Raw genomic sequence first — 7,389 nt, 5'->3', positions numbered from 1 at the left:
TGCCAGGTCTTCCCCAGCCCTCAAGGCTCTGATCAAATACTGTTTCCAGGAGCTTCTCCCCGAGCTACCCAATGCAACACGACCTCTGCCAACCAGAAGCCCCCTTTCCTGGCCTTGATGTGGACTACTATGCATAGTGGTGGCAATTATCAGGGAACAGCGTGGCCCAGTAGGAAGAACTAGGCCTCCCGGGTCAGGCAGGCTGGAGGGGAGAGCCTGCTGCGATGGCTGTGTTACTCCAGGTACGCCTTGCTGGGGACTTTGGCTGGAGGAACACAGAGCGTGAACAACTTAAAGAAGGCTGGTGGCGGCCAGGCGCGGTGGTTCACTCCTGTAATCCCAGCACTTTGGAAGGCCGAGGTGGGCAGATCACGAGGTCAGGAGATTGAGACCATCCTGGCTAACACAGTGAAACCCCGTCTGCACTAAAAATACAAAAAAATTAGCTGGGCGTGGTGGCATGCACCTGTAGTCCCAGCTACCTGGGAGGCTGAGGCAGGAGAATCGCTTGAACACGGGAGGTGGAGGTTGCAGTGAACCTAGATTGCGCCACTGAATTCCAGCCTTCCAGCCTGGGCATCAGAGCGAGACTCGGTGTCAACAAAAAAAAAATGAAGGCTGGTGGCACCCAGAGATCTAGGAGAAACGTGGGGGTGGCAGTCCTAGTGTTGGAAGTTAGAGCCCTGTGCTTCAGATTCTTCAGAGAGGCAGCTCTGGGCACAGGAAGGAGCACTGGACTGGGAGTCCAGTGTGTGGGCTGGAGGCCATGTTCTTGCTTACTGTGCTGCCGTGACTATTCTGCAAGGCACACACAGGGGGGTCTCCTCAGGGCTGCTGGCCTGTGCCCTCTGGACCTTCGTTGTGTCCTCACTAAAGTGAGGGCACTGGCCTTGAGACCAGAGGCCCCCTGTGTGCCTTGGCCTCAGAATCTGTGGTTCCAGGGGGAAGGGGGTGGCATAGAGATTGGCACCACGATTTGAGAGTTGGAAAGAACGGTCTTTTAAACCCTTCAACAAATATTTGTGGAACTCTCTACTTCCATGGGGCCAGGTCAGCGAGAACTCTCTGGAAAATCCTTGTGCCTGCGGGCAGCCATGCAGAAAGGCCCTGGCCCAGCCTCCTCCCCTCCTCCCAGCCCGGCCCTGTGGGGCTTGCAGCCTCCTCAAGTCACCTGCCTGCTCTGGGCGCCTGTGATATGGGGAGAGAACTAATCCCGCCTGTGAGAATTTCAAGTGGAATAATGGCTGGGGAAGTGGTGGTCGCACACAGGTGAGGGATCCTTCTTACTATTGTGTTACTTCTGAAGACACAACAGAGAGTGAGAAACTAACCCCGTCTGGTCTGGCTCCTCCCCTGAGCCCCACTTCCTCCTCACTTCCGCAGTCCAGCCCGGCTTTGCAAAGAAACAAAATCCTCTCCCCACCCCACTTCCCACACTCGAACCCCCGATTAAGTCCCTTACCTTCCTGAGTATCACTGTCTAATCCCTAAGCCCTTTCTCACCAGTCTCCAGTTGTCTTGAGAGCCAAATCCCTTTAGAATGAGGTGGCCCAGATAGCTGGGAGCACAGAGGCTGGGGGCAGGGAGCTGGGACCTCAGGAATCCCCCAGAGGGGAGGGGTGCTGGGGCCCCTGCTTTGGCTCTGGCTCTAGCTGGCAGGAGCCTGGAGATTTCCCTTGGGCAGGATGGGTTGGCATTTCTACCCCAAGAAGAGCTAAATAGAGTCCAAATTCCACAGGCAGGCTTGTTCCCACGCCAGTGACTTCTCAGAGCAGAATGGCATGGGGTGGGCCCACCAACTCTGGAACCAGACTACCTGAGTTTGGGACCCGGTTCTATAACCTAGCAGTTACTTGACCTCTGCCTCAGTTTCCCATCTGTAAAATCGCAGTGATCATCTTACTACTTCATATGATTGGGATGAGATTAAATGAGCTAATTCGTGAAAAGAACGTTGAAGAGTAACTGGAACACTGTGAAGGTATTGGCCGGTTTTTTATTTTTTGTTTCGTGGTTTTTTTTTTTTTTTTTTTTTAGAGATGGGGTCTCCCTATGTTGCCCAGGCTGGTCTTGAACTTCTGGCCTCAAATGATCCTCCCACCTTGGCCTCCCAAAGTGCTGGGATTACAGGTGTGACCCACCTTACCCAGCTGGTATCAGCTGTTTTCACTTGCACTCTTTCTTCTCTCGACTATTCTTGCCATTCAGGTGCCAGTCCACACACCACCTCTTAGAGAGGCCTCCCTTCCCTGGTAATGAGGCTGAAGTGGCCTCTGGCCCCCAGCCCCTCTCTGATGCTTTTTTTTTTTTTTTTTTTTTTGATACTTGAGTTTCGCTCTTGTTGCCCAGGCTGGAGTTCAATGGCGCGATCTCAGCTCACCACAACCTCTGCCTCCCAGGTTCAAGCGATTCTCCTGCCTCAGCCTCCCCAGTAGCTGGGATTACAGGTATGCACCACCCCACCTGGCTAATTTTGTATTTTTAGTAGAGACAGATTTCTCTATGTTGGTCAGGCTGGTCTCGAACTCCTGACCTCAGGCCTCCCAAAGTGCTGGGATTACAGGCGTGAGCCACCATGCCCAGCCCTCTGATGCTATTTGATCTCCTTCCTGTGGCACCTACTGTGGCCTGAAATGATCTTGTTTGCGTATGCGGTTATGGTTTCCTATCTGTTCTCAAGGGCAGAAGCCATTGCTGGTTACGGACACTGCTCCATGCCCAGTGCCTCGTACCCAGAAGGCATTTGATGTCCATTTGTGGGCATGACACTCACCCTGTCCGCCCGAGAGCTGGGCCCAAGGAAGGAGCAGGATCTTCTCCACTTTGCAGCCCACCCCATAATGACACTGCGGCTACACTGCATCTGCCCTGTGTGATCTTGAGTGAGTCATCAACCCTCCAAGAATCTGGGTAAGTGGAGGGAGGTGGCAGATGGAACTAGGCAATCAAGGGACATTTTAAGATAGTCTAAGACAACTTGTTTTATGTTCTGGGGCTCATGCCAATAAGGTAAAGGGATTTTAGGGATCTCAGATTCTAAAAATACCACCACCTCAGGCCTAGCCGTCCTTTGTTGCCATTGGGCCTGAAGCCCCCACTGATGATGACACATTTAGAGTTAGGCATCCTCTTCTTCAGGGCTCTTTTTGTACAAAACAGTCACTGGGCCCCTTGTGGCCCCATTCCCCAGAGACCTGCCTGCCACCTGGTGGCAGCTTGATTACATTGGCCTCTTCCTCATGGGCAGGGACCCAGGTTCATGCTCACTGGAATAGACACATTCTAGATGTGGATTTGCCTTCTCTGCCCTTCATCGTTCTGCCGGCATCACCATCTGTACTCAGATAATGCCTCATCCATTTTTATGGCATTTGCACAGTCTGGTGTGTGACCAAATAACTCATTTCACAGCAAAGGAAGAGAAGCAGAGGGCTCGGATTCACGGGATTCACTGGCCTTATCATGCACCCCATTTCTGGTACCAGTTCTAAAACATTGTATCCTCAACACCACCACCTGCCACCATTGGGGTAACATATTCCATGCTTCACACTTTCTTTCTTTCTTTTTTTTTTTTTTTTTTTGAGACAGAGTCTCACTCTGTTGCCCAGGCTGGAGTGCAATGGTGCGATCTTGGCTCACTGCAACCTCTGCCTCCCGGGTTCAAGTGATTCTCCTGTCTCAGCCTCCTGAGTATCTTGGATTACAGGTGGACGCTGCCATGCCTGGCTAATTTTTTGTATTTTTAGTGGAGACGGGATTTCACCGTGTTCCCCAGGCTGGTCTCAAACTCCTGAGCTCAGGCAATCCACCTGCCTCGGCCTCCCAAAGTGCTAGGATTACAGGCATGAGCCACTGCGCCCAGCCGCCTCATACCTTCATTAATAACTTTATTTCTTCCTAGGTCCTCCTGCAATTTTGCAGGGTAAAAAGACACAGAGGAATTGGGGCCTTTTCCATATAGGTCTCTGACCAGTCCAGGGCCAGGAAACCTTATAATCCAAGAAACAAGCTACTTGAAATCACAGCATGTCTGATAAAAGGCCCTTCCCAGTCATTTAGTCCAAGCTCCCATTTTACAACTGAGGACGCATGCCAAGAAAATGCAAGGGGCGGCGGGGCGCGGTGGCTCACGCCTGTAATCCCAGCACTTTCAGAGGCCGAGGCGGGTGAATCACGAGGTCAAGAGATCGAGACCATCCTGGTCAACGTGGTGAAACCCCCGTCTCTACTAAAAATACAAAAAATCAGCTGGGCATGGTGGCGCGTGCCTGTAATCCCAGCTACTCAGGAGGCTGAGGCAGGAGAATTGCCTGAACCCAGGAGGCGGAGGTTGCGGTGAGCCGAGATCGCGCCATTGCACTCCAGCCTGGGTAACAAGAGCAAAAACTCCGTCTCAAAAAAAAAAAAAAAAAAGAAAAAAAGAAAATGCAAGTGGCTTATCCAGAGGCCCATGGCCAGAGAATGACAGCCCTGTCCCCTCTAGTTCCCCACCCTCTCTTGGGAGCTGGGAGCTGTGGGTTGGACTACTCCATAGAGAGCCCACGGGGCTGAGGGTCCTGTCGTCCATCCCTGGGAGCAGGGTGGCCTGCGTGTCTTAGCTGACATCCCTTCCCTCCCTTCTAAGGTCCTCTAATCCCCTCCTCCTCAGACGCTCCACTCCCAGGCAGGGCCTCAAGGTCACTCATCTCCTTGCGGTCAATCTCCCGTCCTTGGCTGCCTCACTTCCTGAGCTTACGCTGCACCCCCTTACCCCCAGCATTGGCTCCAATCTTCACTGTTTCTTTACCCACTCCCTAACCCTCCTCACCCCAAAAGCGGCAGAAGGGCCTTGGCTGGGCTGGGCTGCACCCACCCACATTGAGACAACATCCTCCAGCTCCTGTTCCTTCTGGGATAACACACCACAGAGAACGGGTTACCCACCAAGTTTGCAAGGGGGGGACCTCTGGCTCCCATTGAGGGAAGGCTAGGATGTGGATATTTGTGGGGACGCAGAACTGTGTTCTAGGTGAGGGACAAGCGTGAACAAGGACCTGCATCTGGTTGGAGTGTGTATGTTGAGGGGTAGCTAGGTCGGTGGGTGAGGGGTAAGGTGAAAGTGGGGACAGGGCAGGCAGAACATGGAGCCAAAGACCTGGCTGATTGCAGGGTGTGTCCTTGCAGCCCTGTCATTGGAGCTGACAGATGGGCTGGGACAGTCACAGAATTGGAGAAGCAAGCCTTTCCATGGGCACCACGGGGCTTCCACAGTGCATTTTGTAGCTTACGAAGAGCGAGTTCGTACATACGAAAGAACATTAGTAACAAATCCAAGTTATCCCAGCTACTCGGGAGGCTGAGGCAGGAGAATCGCTTGAACCCGGGAGGTGGAGGTTGCAGTGAGCTGAGACTGTGCCACTGCACTCAGACTGGGCAACAGAGCAAGACTCCGTCTCAAAAACAAAACAAAAACAACAACAACAACAACAAAACACATCCAGGTAGTGATCCCTTATGCTTGGACAATACGTTCCAAGACCTTCAGTGGATGCCCGAAACCTCAGATAGTACTGAACACATGCTGTGTTTCTTCAATCTGATAACTCTGAGACCTATTAAGTGACTAACAGGTGGTAACCTTTACAGCGTGGGGAGGATTCACATCCTCTCCATCCCACCCTGGGATGGAGGGCAAGAGATTTCATCACGCTACTCAGAACAGCATGCAATTTAAAACTTATGAATTGTTTATTTCTGGAATTTTCCACTTAATATTTTTTTGGACCTCGGTTGGCTGAAGGTAACTGAAACCTCAGGTAAGTGGGGACTACTGTAGACCAATGGAATGGAATAATCTGGCTACATTCAGTGACTCACACCTGCAATCCCAGCACTTTGGGAGGCTGACACAGGCAGATCCCTTGAGCCCAGGAGTTCGAGACCAGCCTGGACAACATGGTGAAACCCTGTCTCTACAAAAAAAAAAATACATAAATTAGTTGGGTGTGGTGGCACACCCCTATGATCTCAGCTACTTTGGAGCCTGGGTAGGAGAATCACTTGGGCCTGGGAGGTAGAGGTTCCAGTGAGCTGAGGTGGCACCACTGGACTCCAGCCTGGGCTACAGAGTGAGACCCTGTCTCAAAAATAAACAAATACACAATTAATTTTTTAATGCTTAGACTTTTACTTTACTTTTTTTTTTTTTTTTTGAGAGGGAGTCTCTGTCACCAGGCTGGAGTGCAGCAGCGCAATCTCAGCTCACTGCAACCTCCACCTCATTTCAAGCGATTCTCTGGCCTCAGCCTCCCAAGTAGCTGGGACTACAGGCGTGCACCACCACGCTCAGCTAATTTTTGTATTTTTAGTAAAGAAGGGGTTTCACCATGTTGGCCAAGATGGTCTCGATCTCTTGACCTCAAAATCCTCTCACCTTGGCTTCCCAAAGTGCTGGGATCACAGGCGTGAGCCACCACGTCCAGCCACTTTTCTTATTTAGGTCTTTATATGAACTTCATATTTTGTACATGATGTGTAATAAGAGTCTCATTTCATTTCTTTTCCTAATGGTTAATTCAATTTCTTAGCACAATTTACCCAACAGTCCATGGTACTGCCTCCACGTTCTATCTCCACAAACACAATACTTTCTCTGACATACACCATCTTTAGATATGTGGGTCAGTTTCTGGCCTGTTTCATATTTCATTTGTCTGTCTTTAGGCTGATATCAGGGGCTGTCTTATTTTCCCATCTCACACTTCTTCAGGAGCAACTTGACATCCCATATCAGTGTTCATACAGGTGTTCACTGTAAAATTCTTTCAATTTTCTGGAGAAAAAGGGTGTTATGGCTCATCTGGCCCTTGCCCTTATATCACGATAAAATTTTTAAAGGCTCAGGTTTCAGACTGGGCCAGCTCCCAGCAGCCCCGACCCTTGGAGAAAATGACAAGTTTTAGGACAGTAGTGGGACTTCCATATTCCAGCAGACATTTGAGTTATTTGCTGGTGCCCATTTCTTCTTCTTTTTTTGGAGACTGAGTCTCACTCTGTCGCACAAGCTGGAGTGCAGTGGCGCCATCTCAGCTCACTGCAACCTCCGCCTCCCGGGTTCTCCTGCCTCAGTCTCCCGAGTTGCTGGGATTACAGGCGCGCGCCACCACGCCCAGCTGATTTGTAAATTTAGTAGAGACGGGGTTTCACCATGTTAGCCAGGCTGATCTCCAACTTCCGACCTGTAGTGATCTGCCCGCCTCGGCCTCCCAAAGTGCTGGGATTACAGGCGTGAGCCACCGCGCCCGGCCTATGGTGCCCGTTTCACAGATGAGGGAAGTGACCCAGCCTCTCGGCCCCACTGAGGCACTGGGTCCCTGCCTGCTTCGTCTTGCCTTGCCCCCCAGCCCC

This window comes from Sapajus apella, unplaced genomic scaffold, assembly GCF_009761245.1.
Source record: "Sapajus apella isolate SASKATOON/1434 unplaced genomic scaffold, GSC_monkey_1.0 scaffold95, whole genome shotgun sequence".
In the NCBI taxonomy this organism is placed as follows: domain Eukaryota; kingdom Metazoa; phylum Chordata; class Mammalia; order Primates; family Cebidae; genus Sapajus; species Sapajus apella.
The sequence above is the reverse complement of the archived record's forward strand: the minus strand, read 5'-3'. Positions refer to the sequence as shown.